The sequence below is a fragment of the Triturus cristatus genome, chromosome 5_1, assembly GCF_964204655.1.
Source record: "Triturus cristatus chromosome 5_1, aTriCri1.1, whole genome shotgun sequence".
Taxonomy (NCBI): domain Eukaryota; kingdom Metazoa; phylum Chordata; class Amphibia; order Caudata; family Salamandridae; genus Triturus; species Triturus cristatus.
Window position 1 is genome coordinate 82033837 of NC_140587.1, and position 15696 is coordinate 82049532.

Below are 15696 nucleotides of genomic sequence, written 5' to 3' on the forward strand. Positions count from 1 at the left end.
GGAGGTTACTTCCACGGGAAAGTAGGTGGAGTGCAATTGAGCGAGAAGCATTTGCTGTGGTCTGGGCGCTGAAGAAGCTAAGACCCTACTTGTTTGGGTCTCACTTCCGGGTTCAGACGGACCACAGGCCCCTCAGATGGTTGATGCAAATGAGGGGTGAAAACCCGAAGCTGTTGAGGTGGTCCATCTCCCTACAGGGTATGGACTTTACGGTGGAACACCGTCCTGGTACAGATCACGCCAACGCTGACGGTCTGTCCAGGTATTTCCGCCTTAGTGACGAGGAACCCCCTGGGCAAGGGTAGTTCTCCCCACATTTCAGCTGGAGGGGACACGTGTTAGACCTGGCACCTTGGCGTGAGTTTCCCGTCCACTTTTTGATGGTGTGCCTCGATTGTTTTGCTGGTGTTGTCCGCTCAGGGCACTGCGCCACGGCTAATCCGTGCCGCAGTGCAAGTGCTCCCTAAGTAAAATGTACCTGTAATTGATGTCCATGATTGGTTTATTGGATTCACTGTCAGTCCCCAGTAAAGTGCACCAGGGGTGCCAGGGCCTGTGAATGCCAATGCTGCTGGTGGGCTTGCAGCGCTGGTTGCGCCACCCACGGAAGCGGCCTTGTAAAGTGTGTCTAGGGTTTGCCACCGCAGACCCTGTGCGCGGTCCGGGACCGTCGCGCTGACTGCGCAAGTGCCCCCACTTGCCAGTCCCTAAACCTTCCCCTACCTACATATTAGCCACCCCTCTGGTAGGCCCAAGGGCAGGGTGCATTGTAGGCATAAGGTAAGACATGCCCTGGTGTGTGTGGCATGTCTTAGTAGTGAATTACAGCCCTTTCCGTTCTTCACTATTGAAGGCTACCTGCTCTCCATAGGCCAGAATGGGCTGCCGGGATCACGCCAACGCTGTGACCCCAGTGGACTCAGAGAGCATGGTAGAAGTGTCAAGTTTAGTATGCCTGAACTCAGGATGATAAAATACTTCTTGTAGTCAAGTTTATTTTAATATCCTGGGTTTGTAAATACTACTTTTAGAAAGTTAGTATTTACTGACCTGACCATCTCAGTCCGCCTCTGCTGTGTGTGTGTGTGTTCTGCCTAGCAACAGTAAGGAGCAGGGTGGGGGGATCCCCAGAGACAGGTGGTGGGTAGAGAGGTTACACCTGGATGGGTGGGAGGAGTACACCTTGACTCTTGAATAGACCTGTGCTCTGCCACCACAAAGCCGGCGCCACCCCCTGTGGGGCGGCTGATGTCTCTGCCCTGCTGCTGAAAGGAAAGAGCAGAGTCACCATAACAAAGTGCTCCAGAACTGGACTGAGCCAGGCCTAGGCCCCCTGGCGCTAAAGAACAAAAGAATCATGGTATAAAAGTAGGAGCGTGGCTCCTAAGAAATCAGAATCCTGTTTACCACAAAGAACCTCTGCCCGACTAGAAGGAGAAGAAGACGCCGGAGGAGCTGGCCTGCTGCTTGCCTTGCTGAGAGAGGAGAGGAAGAGACTTACTGAAAAGACTTTGCTACTTTGTGCTTGAACATTCTCCAAGGGCTTGATCTGAGCTTGCCCCCTGAACTGAACCCCAGGAACAGTGGGTTCTCTGTGCTTCTTGCTCATCCTCCAATCCGAGCCGTGTGGGCATCCCGCTGGAAAAGAGACTGCGCCCCTCATCGCCCCTCCTAGGGCCGTGACACTCAGAAGCTCGCCTGCCTCAAACCCGTGAGAGCCCCGCTCCGTCCCGAGCCGCTCTCTGTCCCCGGGCCAGGCCGCCTGCATCCCTGTCACCGCCTGCTACTGGAGCGCGCTGACCGCGCTATCACCCCTCCCGCCGGAAGCCGTCTGACGACTGTGATCTACGCCGGGTCACCCAGCTGCACTGACCGTGCCCTGCGACCCCGCTTCGCTATCCCCGGACATCTCAGGCCGCGCCGCCCCCGCTGTGGAGACCCTCCTGCACCGCCGTGCTAAAGGGTCGCTGGCCGCGCCTGCCTACGTGCCCACACCTGCTGATTGAGGACCCAAGAACACTTCCCAAGCTGAGAGTCGCACCGACCTGTGCCGACTCTCCACATCACGAAAGAAGTCCAGTATCGGGCTCGGGGCCCGCAACGCCTTATTTCCCCGTTCGCAGGAACCGATCTCTGTGAGTACTGGAACTACAAGTAAAGAGACTACGAACTATCCATTTGAAACTACGAACCAAGAACATTTGCCTGCTGTATAACCTGGTGGCCTAGCGAAAACGTTATTGGTCTTGTGATAAGTCTGCTGAGATATATATACCTTATTTTTACATAAAGAATCGTATTTTTATATATATCCAAGTCTGGTGTCCGTTTCTGGGGGGATTGATGTATTTACTGTGTGTATGATTGTAAGTGCTTAACCAACAACGCCTGAGGAATCGCCTTGGCTGCTCACGCCACGCACCTAGAGGGTGAGCAAGGGTCATTCGCGAGGGGTTATCCTGCGCCCTGACGTGGAGGAGAGGGTTCCTGCTTGACACAAGGGCAACCTTGCGCCAACCAGAGATCCCCGACTCTAACATTGGTGGCAGCGGTGGGATTTCGGATTTGCACTTGTAATTTGCATACAGTGAATTATTAATCACCAGATAGTGAGAGCAGACCAAATAACGCAGCCACAGGTGTGTAATTGTTGAACTTTGTTGAGAAATCGGCCATTACTGCAACCATGCCTGGCTCGCACTCCGCTGGAAGAGCACTCTCTGTGATTTCTGGAATAGATGAGGTGGATTGGGAGAGACTGGAAGGCTACACGATGGAGCAATTGAAAGGCTACAGTGTAAAATTCAGAGTCCCCCATGCTGGATGCAAGAGGAAGCCCCAGTACACCAAGGCGTTGAGAGCCTGGAAGGAGTCACGAGACCCACGGAATGCGGGGGACACCGTTCCACCCGACAACCTTGAGGAGCCCAGCAGAGTCCGGTCGCCAGAGGAGCTGGCAGACAGGGCAGCCGACAGGGCGCATGCAATGGAGATGGCAAAGTTGGCCGGACAAATGGAAATGGAAAAGCAGAAGTTGGCCCTGGAGGCACAACAACGCCAAATGGATCATGATATAAGATTGAAGGAGTTGGAGCTGAAGGCGAAAAGTTTGGACACCGCTCCTTCTGGTGGCAGCACTCCACCAGCGCAGGTAGAGTCCAAGGTGTACATCCCCAAAGATGTAGTAAAGGAGTATTTCAGAAAGGATGACATAGGGCAGTGGTTTAGGGCCTACGAGGTGGCCATGTCCTCACACCGGGTCCCTGAGAAAGACTGGGGAGCGGGGTTGTGGGGAAGGTTCCTTGCGGAAGGGCGGGACACACTGTTAGATTTGCCCTTAGAAGTCCAGACCTCATACCCCCATATGAAGGAAGCTTTAATGACCAGGTATGGGTTAACTCCTGAGCTATATAGACAGAGGTTCAGGGAGACCAAGAAGATCCCTGAGAGTACGTATGTGGAATATGTGACCTTTTTCTGCAGAGCGCTGGATGGTTGGGTGAAGGGTAGCAAAGTGAATGATTATCAAGGGCTGCTTGATTTAATTGCATGGGAGCACTTGTCCAGTCAATGTTTTCCTGAGCTACGCCAGCACCTGATAGATAGCAAGCTGTCCAACCCGAGGAAGCTTGCTGAGGAGGCGGACCGCTGGCTCAGCACCAGGGTCCACAAGGGTCAAGTGGGAGACTCCGCCAAAGGTGGGCAGGGTCCCCAGCAGAAGAGTGGGGGGGACAAGGGTAAACAGAAGGGGTTCCAAAAAGGCCCCCAAAGTAATTCCCAAGGGAACCAGCAGAAGGGTTCTCAGCCTCCCCCACCCCCGCAGCAGAACGGGGCCCCGACAGGTAGACCTGTTCCAAAGGGGCCCTTCAATTGTTATAGGTGTGGTGACCCGGGTCACATTGCCTCTGATCCTAAGTGTCGCCTGTTTGGTAAGACCGCACCCACTGGTGCTCCACCCCGGCAAGTAGCTAGTGTTAACTTTGGGGAGGAGGTAGCAGTCCAGGAGGGTGGGGGTCCCGGGCAGATGACCCTAGTCTCGCTAGGAGACAGTGAGATGGTCCCTGTAACCTACCTGCCCTCTAACACTAAGAAATATGGGCAAGTAGTGACCATCAATGGAAAGAAGGTTGAGGCTCTTAGAGATACAGGAGCCAGCGTGACCTCGGTGAGGCAACACCTGGTGTCTCAAGAGCAAATTGTACCCAATGCCTACTGTAGGGTTGTCAATGCTGACAACGTAGAGAGTCGTTGTCCAATGGCTCAAGTTCCCTTTGAGTGGGGGGGGGTCTCTGGTACTCTACAAGTCGCTGTGAGAACTGACATGCCTGTAGACTGTCTGCTAGGGAACGACCTGGAGAGTTCCCCTTGGGAGAAGGTGGAAAAGACCACGCATCTGAGGATGGTGGGTCTACCCGACTGGGCGTGCGTGACCACCCGGTCCATGGCAGCCAGTAGGGGTGTTGAGAGGGTCCTGGAGCCTGAGGGAGAGGTCCAGGAACCGGCCTTAGGGAGAAGGCGCAGGAGGCGCGGGAAACCGGCCCCCGAAGTTCCCACGGCCCAGGAGGAAGTAGACCCTGAGGGGGATGCTCTGGAGCCTACCGGGGAACAGATTGCCGAACTGGGAGATCTGCCTGAGCTGACCCATTGGCAGCAAGAAGGAGGTCCCTCCAGGGAGGAATTCTGCAGGGAGCAGAAAGAATGCCCTTCTCTCGTGGGTATGCGGCAACAGGCTGCAGACCAGGCCAACGGTGTTCAGGCCAAAACACACTACGTGTACTGGGAGAGTGACCTCCTGTATTCCGAGCCTAAGGCTGCTGAACCTGGGTCAGCCCATGTGCTGGTGGTACCCCAGAAGTTCAGAACCTTCCTACTGGGGCTGGCTCACGATGTGCCTTTAGCAGGACATTTGGGGATGGACAAGACCTATGACAGGCTTGTCACCCACTTTTACTGGCCCCAAATGCATAAGAATTCAGATTCCTACTGCAGAACCTGTCAGACTTGCCAGGCAAGTGGTAAGAGCAGAGGGAAGCACAAGGCTCCTCTGCAACCTTTCCCTGTGGTCGGTACGCCATTCCAACGAGTGGGTATTGATATTGTGGGGCCTCTGGACCCCAAGACAGCCCTGGGCAACAGGTTCATCCTGGTCTTGGTGGACCATGCCACCCGGTACCCTGAAGCCATCCCTCTGAGGACAGTGACGGCCCCCGTGGTGGGACGGGCACTGATGGGAATTTTCTCCCGAGTGGGATTCCCTCTAGAGGTGGTGAGCGACAGGGGGACCAATTTCATATCCACATATATGAAATCCCTGTGGAAGGAGTGTGGGGTAACTTACAAGTTCACCACTCCTTACCACCCCCAAGGAAATGGGTTGGTTGAAAGATTCAACCGAACCCTCAAAGGCATGATCATGGGCCTGGACGGTCCAATGAGGCGTAAGTGGGACGTCCTCTTGCCATGCCTGCTCTTCGCTTACCGAGAGGTGCCACAGAAGTCTCTAGGGTTCAGCCCCTTTGAGCTTCTGTATGGTCACCCGGTAAGAGGACCTCTGAGTTTGGTAAAGGAAGGCTGGGAGCAATCTCCCAGGAAACCTCCCCAGAATGTATATAGTTACATGCTGGCCTTCCGAAACCAGACTCGGCGTTTCAGGCAACTTGCTGAGGCAAATCTGGAAGCCAGCCAGGAGGAGATGAAGCGGTGGTACGACCGGAATGCCACTCTGGTAGAGCTTCAACCTGGATAAAAGGTGTGGGTCTTGGCCCCAGTGGAGCCGTGTGCACTTCAGGATAAGTGGACAGGTCCATTTGAGGTTGTGGAGCGCAAAAGTCCTATCACCTACTTGGTGGACATGCAGACTCCCAGGAACCCTTTGAGGGTCCTACATGTTAACCGCCTTAAGCCCCACTTAGAGAGGACCGAAGTGGGCATGCTGCTGGCCACTGATGATGGAATGGAAGAGGAGACCGAGCCTCTTCCTGACCTCTTAGTGGCCTCTGAGAAAGATGGGTCAGTGGATGGAGTTAACCTCTCACCCACCCTGACGCCCGAACAACAGGAAGACTGCCGCCACTTGCTGGGACAATTTTCCGACCGATTCTCCCTGGTTCCTGGTGTCACAGATTGGTGCGTCCATGATGTGGACACAGGAGACAGCTTACCTGTGAAGCACAAGGCTTACAGGGTAACTGACAGGGTCAGAGCTTGCATTAAGGAGGAGGTCTCCAAAATGCTTGCGCTAGGGGTGGTTGAGTCCTCCAGCAGTCCTTGGTCCAGCCCCGTGGTCTTGGTCCCCAAAGCTGCTGCGCCGGGAGCCACACCTGAACTCCGGTTCTGTGTGGACTACAGAGGACTCAATTCAGTCACGAAGACTGACGCGCACCCCATCCCCAGAGCTGATGAGCTCATTGATCGGCTGGGGGCTGCCCGGTTCCTCAGTACGTTTGATTTAACGTCTGGGTACTGGCAGATCGCCTTGACCGATGGGGCCAAAGAGAGGTCAGCATTCTCTACCCCAGATGGGCACTTCCAGTTCCGAGTCATGCCATTTGGGATGAAGAATGCCCCTGCCACCTTTCAGAGGTTGGTCAACCAGGTACTGGTTGGGCTGGATGCGTTCAGTGCCGCCTACCTGGATGACATCGCAGTGTTCAGTGCCACCTGGCCCGAACACCTGCGCCACCTCTGGGAAGTGTTGATGGCTCTGCGCCGAGCAGGCCTCACGATCAAGGCAAGCAAGTGCCAGATCGGGCAGGGTTCCGTGGTGTACTTGGGACACCAAGTGGGGAGTGGCAAGGTGGCACCCTTGCAACCCAAAATTGAAACCATCCTGGCTTGGGAACCCCCCAAGACGCAGACCGCAGTGAGGGCCTTCCTGGGGCTCACTGGGTACTACAGGAGGTTTGTCAAGGGCTATGGAACGATCGTTGCCCCCTTGACAGAGCTGACTTCGAAGAAGCAGCCCAGGAACGTGATTTGGACTGACACCTGTCAGAAAGCTTTCGACACCCTGAAGACTGCCATGTGCACGGCGCCCGTGCTCTTGGCCCCTGACTTCTCCAGGGAATTCCTAGTGCAGACAGACGCTTCAGAGCATGGTGTGGGGGCTGTTCTTTCACAGGTGACTGAGGAGGGCTGGGACCAACCCGTAGCCTTCATCAGTAGGAGGTTACTTCCACGGGAAAGTAGGTGGAGTGCAATTGAGCGAGAAGCATTTGCTGTGGTCTGGGCGCTGAAGAAGCTAAGACCCTACTTGTTTGGGTCTCACTTCCGGGTTCAGACGGACCACAGGCCCCTCAGATGGTTGATGCAAATGAGGGGTGAAAACCCGAAGCTGTTGAGGTGGTCCATCTCCCTACAGGGTATGGACTTTACGGTGGAACACCGTCCTGGTACAGATCACGCCAACGCTGACGGTCTGTCCAGGTATTTCCGCCTTAGTGACGAGGAACCCCCTGGGCAAGGGTAGTTCTCCCCACATTTCAGCTGGAGGGGACACGTGTTAGACCTGGCACCTTGGCGTGAGTTTCCCGTCCACTTTTTGATGGTGTGCCTCGATTGTTTTGCTGGTGTTGTCCGCTCAGGGCACTGCGCCACGGCTAATCCGTGCCGCAGTGCAAGTGCTCCCTAAGTAAAATGTACCTGTAATTGATGTCCATGATTGGTTTATTGGATTCACTGTCAGTCCCCAGTAAAGTGCACCAGGGGTGCCAGGGCCTGTGAATGCCAATGCTGCTGGTGGGCTTGCAGCGCTGGTTGCGCCACCCACGGAAGCGGCCTTGTAAAGTGTGTCTAGGGTTTGCCACCGCAGACCCTGTGCGCGGTCCGGGACCGTCGCGCTGACTGCGCAAGTGCCCCCACTTGCCAGTCCCTAAACCTTCCCCTACCTACATATTAGCCACCCCTCTGGTAGGCCCAAGGGCAGGGTGCATTGTAGGCATAAGGTAAGACATGCCCTGGTGTGTGTGGCATGTCTTAGTAGTGAATTACAGCCCTTTCCGTTCTTCACTATTGAAGGCTACCTGCTCTCCATAGGCCAGAATGGGCTGCCGGGATCACGCCAACGCTGTGACCCCAGTGGACTCAGAGAGCATGGTAGAAGTGTCAAGTTTAGTATGCCTGAACTCAGGATGATAAAATACTTCTTGTAGTCAAGTTTATTTTAATATCCTGGGTTTGTAAATACTACTTTTAGAAAGTTAGTATTTACTGACCTGACCATCTCAGTCCGCCTCTGCTGTGTGTGTGTGTGTTCTGCCTAGCAACAGTAAGGAGCAGGGTGGGGGGATCCCCAGAGACAGGTGGTGGGTAGAGAGGTTACACCTGGATGGGTGGGAGGAGTACACCTTGACTCTTGAATAGACCTGTGCTCTGCCACCACAAAGCCGGCGCCACCCCCTGTGGGGCGGCTGATGTCTCTGCCCTGCTGCTGAAAGGAAAGAGCAGAGTCACCATAACAAAGTGCTCCAGAACTGGACTGAGCCAGGCCTAGGCCCCCTGGCGCTAAAGAAAAAAAGAATCATGGTATAAAAGTAGGAGCGTGGCTCCTAAGAAATCAGAATCCTGTTTACCACAAAGAACCTCTGCCCGACTAGAAGGAGAAGAAGACGCCGGAGGAGCTGGCCTGCTGCTTGCCTTGCTGAGAGAGGAGAGGAAGAGACTTACTGAAAAGACTTTGCTACTTTGTGCTTGAACATTCTCCAAGGGCTTGATCTGAGCTTGCCCCCTGAACTGAACCCCAGGAACAGTGGGTTCTCTGTGCTTCTTGCTCATCCTCCAATCCGAGCCGTGTGGGCATCCCGCTGGAAAAGAGACTGCGCCCCTCATCGCCCCTCCTAGGGCCGTGACACTCAGAAGCTCGCCTGCCTCAAACCCGTGAGAGTCCCGCTCCGTCCCGAGCCGCTCTCGGTCCCCGGGCCAGGCCGCCTGCATCCCTGTCACCGCCTGCTACTAGAGCGCGCTGACCGCGCTATCACCCCTCCCGCCGGAAGCCGTCTGACGACTGTGATCTACGCCGGGTCACCCAGCTGCACTGACCGTGCCCTGCGACCCCGCTTCGCTATCCCCGGACATCTCAGGCCGCGCCGCCCCCGCTGTGGAGACCCTCCTGCACCGCCGTGCTAAAGGGTCGCTGGCCGCGCCTGCCTACGTGCCCACACCTGCTGATTGAGGACCCAAGAACACTTCCCAAGCTGAGAGTCGCACCGACCTGTGCCGACTCTCCACATCACGAAAGAAGTCCAGTATCGGGCTCGGGGCCCGCAACGCCTTATTTCCCCGTTCGCAGGAACCGATCTCTGTGAGTACTGGAACTACAAGTAAAGAGACTACGAACTATCCATTTGAAACTACGAACCAAGAACATTTGCCTGCTGTATAACCTGGTGGCCTAGCGAAAACGTTATTGGTCTTGTGATAAGTCTGCTGAGATATATATACCTTATTTTTACATAAAGAATCGTATTTTTATATATATCCAAGTCTGGTGTCCGTTTCTGGGGGGATTGATGTATTTACTGTGTGTATGATTGTAAGTGCTTAACCAACAACGCCTGAGGAATCGCCTTGGCTGCTCACGCCACGCACCTAGAGGGTGAGCAAGGGTCATTCGCGAGGGGTTATCCTGCGCCCTGACGTGGAGGAGAGGGTTCCTGCTTGACACAAGGGCAACCTTGCGCCAACCAGAGATCCCCGACTCTAACAGCCCAGAGTTGCAGAGTGGGACCCATGATTAAAGTAGGCACCGAGGCAAGAATTATCAGGTCCGAGGAAATTGAGCCCAAGACCCGCCGAGGTGGGAATTGAACCCTGGTCCCGGGCCAGCTCTCTGCATCAGGGTCTGCCGCTCTAACCATTGAGCCACACTTCTCCACAAGTATCAGGTCATATTATCAGTATCATGTCATTTCAGCAGTATTTTATCATGTGAGCAGTATCATGTCATGTCAGCGGTATCAGGTCATGTCAGCAGTATCAGGTCATGTTAGCAGTATCATGTCATGTCAGCAGTATCAGGGCAATGCAGCGGTATCAGGTCATGTCAACAGTATCAGGTCATGTGAACAGTATTATGTCATGTCAGCAGTATTATGTCATTTCAGCAGTATCAGGTCATGTCAACAGTATCAGGTTATGTCAACAGTATTACGCCATGTCATCAGTATTATGTCATGTCAGCAGTATCAGGGCATGTCAGCTTTATCAGGTCATGTGTGCAATATTATGTCATGTCAGCAGTATTATGTCATTTCAGCAGTATTAGGTTATGTGAGCAATATTATCACATGTCAGCAGTATCAGGTCATGTCAGCAGTACCAGGACATGTCAGCAGTATTACATCATGTCAGCATTATGACGTCATGTCAGCAGTATTATGTTATGTCAGCAGTATCAGGTCATGGCTGCAGTATCAGGTCATGTCAGCAGTATCATGTCATGTCAGCAGTATCATGTCATGTCAGCAGTATCAGGTCATGTCAGCAGTAATAGTTCAAGAAAACACTGCAGGCTTTAAATGCAATAAAGCTGTGGAACTGAACCCTTTTGTGTGTTTTGCTTCTCTGACAGGAAGTCAGAGGTCAGCAGCAGAGGTCGCAGCAGAGGTCACAGGCAGAGGTCGCAAGCAGCCCCAGGATGTTTTCAACAGCATGAGAGGGCTTCAGCTGTCTCCCAATTCAATAAAATATTAGCCGAGTCAGGCTTAATGTACACCCCAATGACTTGTGTCTGAGGCACAGCTGCAGCCGCATCCTCCAGGTTTGTTTGTGTGAATTGGCCAGTAGAGTGGAGATACTGGGAGCTCGCAGCCCTCGTGATCCTGCTGCCCCATTCCTGCAGCCTCTGTGCCCCACGGAGCCTTGAGTGGAGACATTGGGAGCTCACAGCCCTCAAGACCCTGCTGCCCCATCCCTGCAGCCTCTATGATCCACGGAGCCTGGAGTGTAGATATTGGGAGCTCGCAGCCCTCGAGATCCTGCTGGTCCGTTGCTGCAGCCTATGTGCCCCAAGGAGCCTGGAGTAGAGATATTGGGAGCACCCAGCCCTTCAGATCCAGCTGGCCCGTCCTTGCAACCTATGTGCTCCACGGAGCCTGGAGTGTGGATATTGGGAGCTCAAGGCCCTCGAGACCCTGCTGGCCCATCCCTGCAGCCTATGTGCCCTACGGAGCCCAAAGTGAAGATATTGGGAACTTGCAGCCCTCGAGATCCTGCTAGCCCACCTTTGCATTCTCTGTGCCCCATGGAGCCTGGAGGGGAGATATTGGGAGCTCGCAGCCCTTGAGATCCTGCTGGTCTGTCCCTGCAGGCTACATGCCCTACGGAGCCTGGAGTGAAGATATTGGGACCACGCAGCCCTCGAGATCCTGCTGGACCATCCCCGCAACCTCTGTGCCCCCCGGAGCCTGGAGTGAAGATATTGGGCTCTCGCAGCCCTCAAGATCCTGCTGGTCCGTCCCTGCAGCCTATGTGCCCTACGGAGCCTACAGTGACGATATTGAGAACTTGCAGCCCTTGAGATCCTGCCGGTCTAGCCCTGCAGCCTATGTGCCCCATGGAGCCTGGAGTGAAGATATTGGGAGCTTGCATCCCTCGAGACCATGCTGTCCCGTCCCTGTGCTGCATCCAGCCTCTGTGCCCCACAGAGCCTGGAGTGAAGATATTGGGAGCTCGCAGCCCTCGAGATCTTGCTGGCCCATCCTTGCAGTCTCTGTGCCCCACGAGCCTGGAGTGAAGATATTGGGAGCTCGCAGCCCTCGAGATCCTGCTGGCCCGTCCTGCATCCTATGTGCCCCATGAGTCTAAAGTGAAGATATTGGGAGCTTGTAGCCCTTGAGATCCTGCCAGCCCGTCTCTGCAGCCTCTGTGCCCCGCGGAGCTAGGAGTGGAGATATCGGGTCTTTGCAGCCCTCGAGATCCTGCTGGACCATTCTGCAGCCTATGTGCCCCCAAGGAGCCCGGAGTAGAGATATGGGGAGCTCACAGCCCTCGAGACCCTGCTTACCCGTCCCTACACTGCCTGCAGCCTATGTGCCCCACGGAGCATGGAGTGAAGATATTGGTAGCTCGTAGCCCTCAAGATCCTGCTGGTCCGTCCTTGCATTGCCTGCAGCCTCTGCGCCCCACGGAGCCCGTCTTAATACTCACAGCAAGACAGACTGACTTGAGGCTCTGCGAGTAGGTGTCAGAGCAATGCCCTGATCTGGCAGTCGGCGCTCCTGTACAAAGGTGTCATATGAGGCATATTTGAGGCAGGGGCGTAGCTTCAGGGGGCTGTTTGTGGTGTCACACCTCCCTAAAAATTGTATTTTCTAGTAAATAGTTGGACACAAGTTGGGTATGGTGAAGTGTCTGTCGGTTTTTAACTAGGAGTTTTACATGCCCACTCTGGCAACACTAACTCTAAAACTCTCTCTCTCTCTCTCTCTCTCTCTCTCCCTCTCTTTCTCCCACTCTAACTCCCTCTCTCTCGCTCTCTATCCAATTCGGGAAACAGCGTTCACAACGCGTGCATTACAACGCGTGCCTTTACAACGTGGTTGTTACAACGACCGCGTTGTTACAATGTGAACCATTACATCGCAAGTCATTACAACGACTTGCTGTAGGTGGCGTGCTGGTGTTAGATTTAAAATCCACCGCCTTTCCTGCTGTTGCACAAACTGGAGTAGGAATAGTAAATAATACTATTCCTAAGTCCAGCGCGCCCCCTACAGCAAGTCGTTGTAATGACTTGCAATGTAATGGTTCTCGTTGTAACAACGCAGTCATTGTAATGACCATGTTGTAAACACATGCGTTGCAACGTCATACATTCCTCTCTTCCCCCTCTCTCTCTCTTTCTCTCTCCGTCTCTTTCTCTCTCTCTATCCCTCCTATCTCTCTCTTTCCCTCTCTCTCTCTCTCTCTCTCTCTCTTTCTCTCTCTATCCCCTCTCTCTCTCTTTCCCTCTCTCTCTCTCTATATCTCCATCTCTCTCTCTCTCTCTCTCTCTCTCTCTCTCATTCTCTCTCTCTATTCTCCTCTCTCTCTCTCTATTCTCCTCTCTCTCTCTCTCTGTCTCTCTTTCTCTCTCTCTCTTTCTCCCCCTCTTTCTCTCTCTTCCTCTCTCTCTCTTTATCCCCCTCTCTCTCTTTCTCTCTTCCTCTCTCTCTCTCTATCCCCACTCTCTTGCTTTCTCTCTCTACCGCTTTCTCGCTCTCTCTCTTTCTCTTTCTTTGTCTCTCTCTTTTTGAAGGCTTCAAAATGTTGATTAGTTTGAAAAATGTGCTTTACGTGCCCCTAATAATCCTCCCATCTCTCTCTTTCCATCACTCCTTCAGCACTCTCATGTTCTGCTTCTCATAGAACAAGTTTTAACAAGATATCCGAGCCTGATTGTTGGGAAATCTGTCTTATTCTTGCTCAATCTCATTGAGCAAGCTACGCCCCTGATTTGAAGATGCGTCTGATGCATGTTTTGGAGGAGAATGGCTCAGTGGGGTGGGAGAGCATTTCATGCTACAAGGAACTCCTATTTGTCTTTTTCTTTTAGGAGTTTTCTAAAGCGCTGGTAAGAGATGGGTTGCCAGTTCGTAGTGGTGAGAACAGTGAAAGAGGAGGTATTTTTGTGTTTATCTGTTAGACTTTCTCATGCATTTTACGGCGAAAGGCCTGGGTAGACTAAATGGGTGAGGCTGTTCCTGAAATACCCAGACTGCCTCCCAAACATGCACCACACAGCACCTCACCTCTGTTGCACCCTGAAAAGTAGGTATTTGCCTCAACTGCGCTCCAGAGCCTCCCCCAAATGCGCAGCTATGAAAGGCCTGCTGCGCATTTGGGGGCAACAGATGTGAGGTGCTGTGTGGTGCATGTTTGGGAGGCAGTCTGGATATTTCAGGAACAGCCTCACCCATTTAGTCAAATAAATCTGATTATTTCAGGACATGGTGATGCATGTTTGGGGTTCAGCTCAGTGCATTTTGAGGGACAGCCTAGTACAGGGTTTCCAACCTGGGGGCTGCGGCCCCATTGATGGGTCACTAGCTGATTTTTGGTGGGAGCAATAAATAAAGATGTCTTTAAATTCTATGTATAACTTCACACATGCTTGAAAGGCAGAGGTCAAGTGTCAGCTATGTCTTCTGATAAATGGCTGCAGAATTGGGGTGAACTTTTCTTGCTCGGACTACAAAGTGAGAGGAGTTTTTAAAGTGAATTATGTGACCCTCTTGCTGGAGTACAAGGAATGTGAAGGGAAGGCTCTAGGATGCTGGTTTTTGCAACAAACAACATGTAAATACCTGTAGATGAACTAAATGCAATTAAGTTAAGAAATCAAAAATAAAGCACGTGTGTTTTGTAATTCTGAAATGGGCTGGCAGGGTGGGACTGAGACAAGAAAGAGGCCCCGGCACCACAATAAAAGTGCCCCCCATTAGAGAATTGGAAAGCTAAAAAAGAGGCCCATGTTTGCAAATTCGGCCAGTATTGAGCTTTGCTGTGTTTGCTGAAGGCAATTTTTGTGTTAATATCAGGAAAATCAACAGTAAAAACTGTCCCAGGACACCACAAAACAGGCCCAACAACCGGCCCACACACTGACCAGTCGACCAGCCCGCCCGACAAAGCCAGGTTGCCATATAAGCCCGTCAGATCTTGTGTGCTGGAAACAGAGATTTTAATAAGATCAAAGAAATCCAGACACTTTACTTGGTGCTGCAGAATTGATCAATATTCACAGAAACCCGATCTCCACACATGGTCTTTTGTTTGCAGTATAGTTCTATCAGTCAAACATAATGTCAGTGGAACGTTCCAGGCAACTGCAATTGAAAATGTGCTGTCCGTAAATGACAACGTGCTACCACACAAAGCTTTAGATACATTTTAAAATCGCCCCCCTCGTGTCTCTTGCAGGTAGGTGGGTCACAAAAGTTCAAGCTTCTAAAAAGTTTGGGAACCACTGGTCTAATGCAAGTTTGAGGTGCTGTCTTAAGCACATTTGTTGTACACTGATTGTCAATGATTGGATGTTGTCCCCGACACATTCTCTGGCACCCTTAGCCCGTTTAAGGAAAAAGCAGCACTAAGAATGAGTCAGCCCCTTGGTTCACCCCATCTAAAAGACCTACATAGTCAATGTAAAAAACTGGAAAAACTATGGAGAAAAGACTATAAACCAGACGTCATGGAGTCTTTTAAATGAGCACTTAGGGCATACCATCAGCAAATTAGAGTAGAAAAGAGGGCATACTAGTTCAATTTAATTAATAAGGCTGACAGTCCAAAAACTATTTTTAATATTGTTAAATCATTTATCAATCCACATTGTCTTGAACAAGAAATCCCTCCTTCACAGGATCTATTTGATCAAATTGCTGATTTCTTTGAGGAAAAAATCATAGACCTTAGGAAAGATTTTACGGACGGTTTTTCTCCTCCCAATGACAATCAACTCCGGGAAAATAGCGAACTCATCGGTTTTAAAGAGATTAATTTGGAACAATCTAGACAAGCAATTTTTTCCTGTAAGTCAGGTTCCCCGTTCGATCCTTGTCCCCTAAAAGTTCTACATGCGCTAGTAGATATAATAAATCCAACTGGCAATCAGATAATTAATTCAACTTTCAGGCTAGCGAAAGTTCCTGAAAATTGGAAAATTGCAGCTGTGAAGCCTCTTCAAAAAAAGAAAATCCCTGCCCCTACCACCCTTTC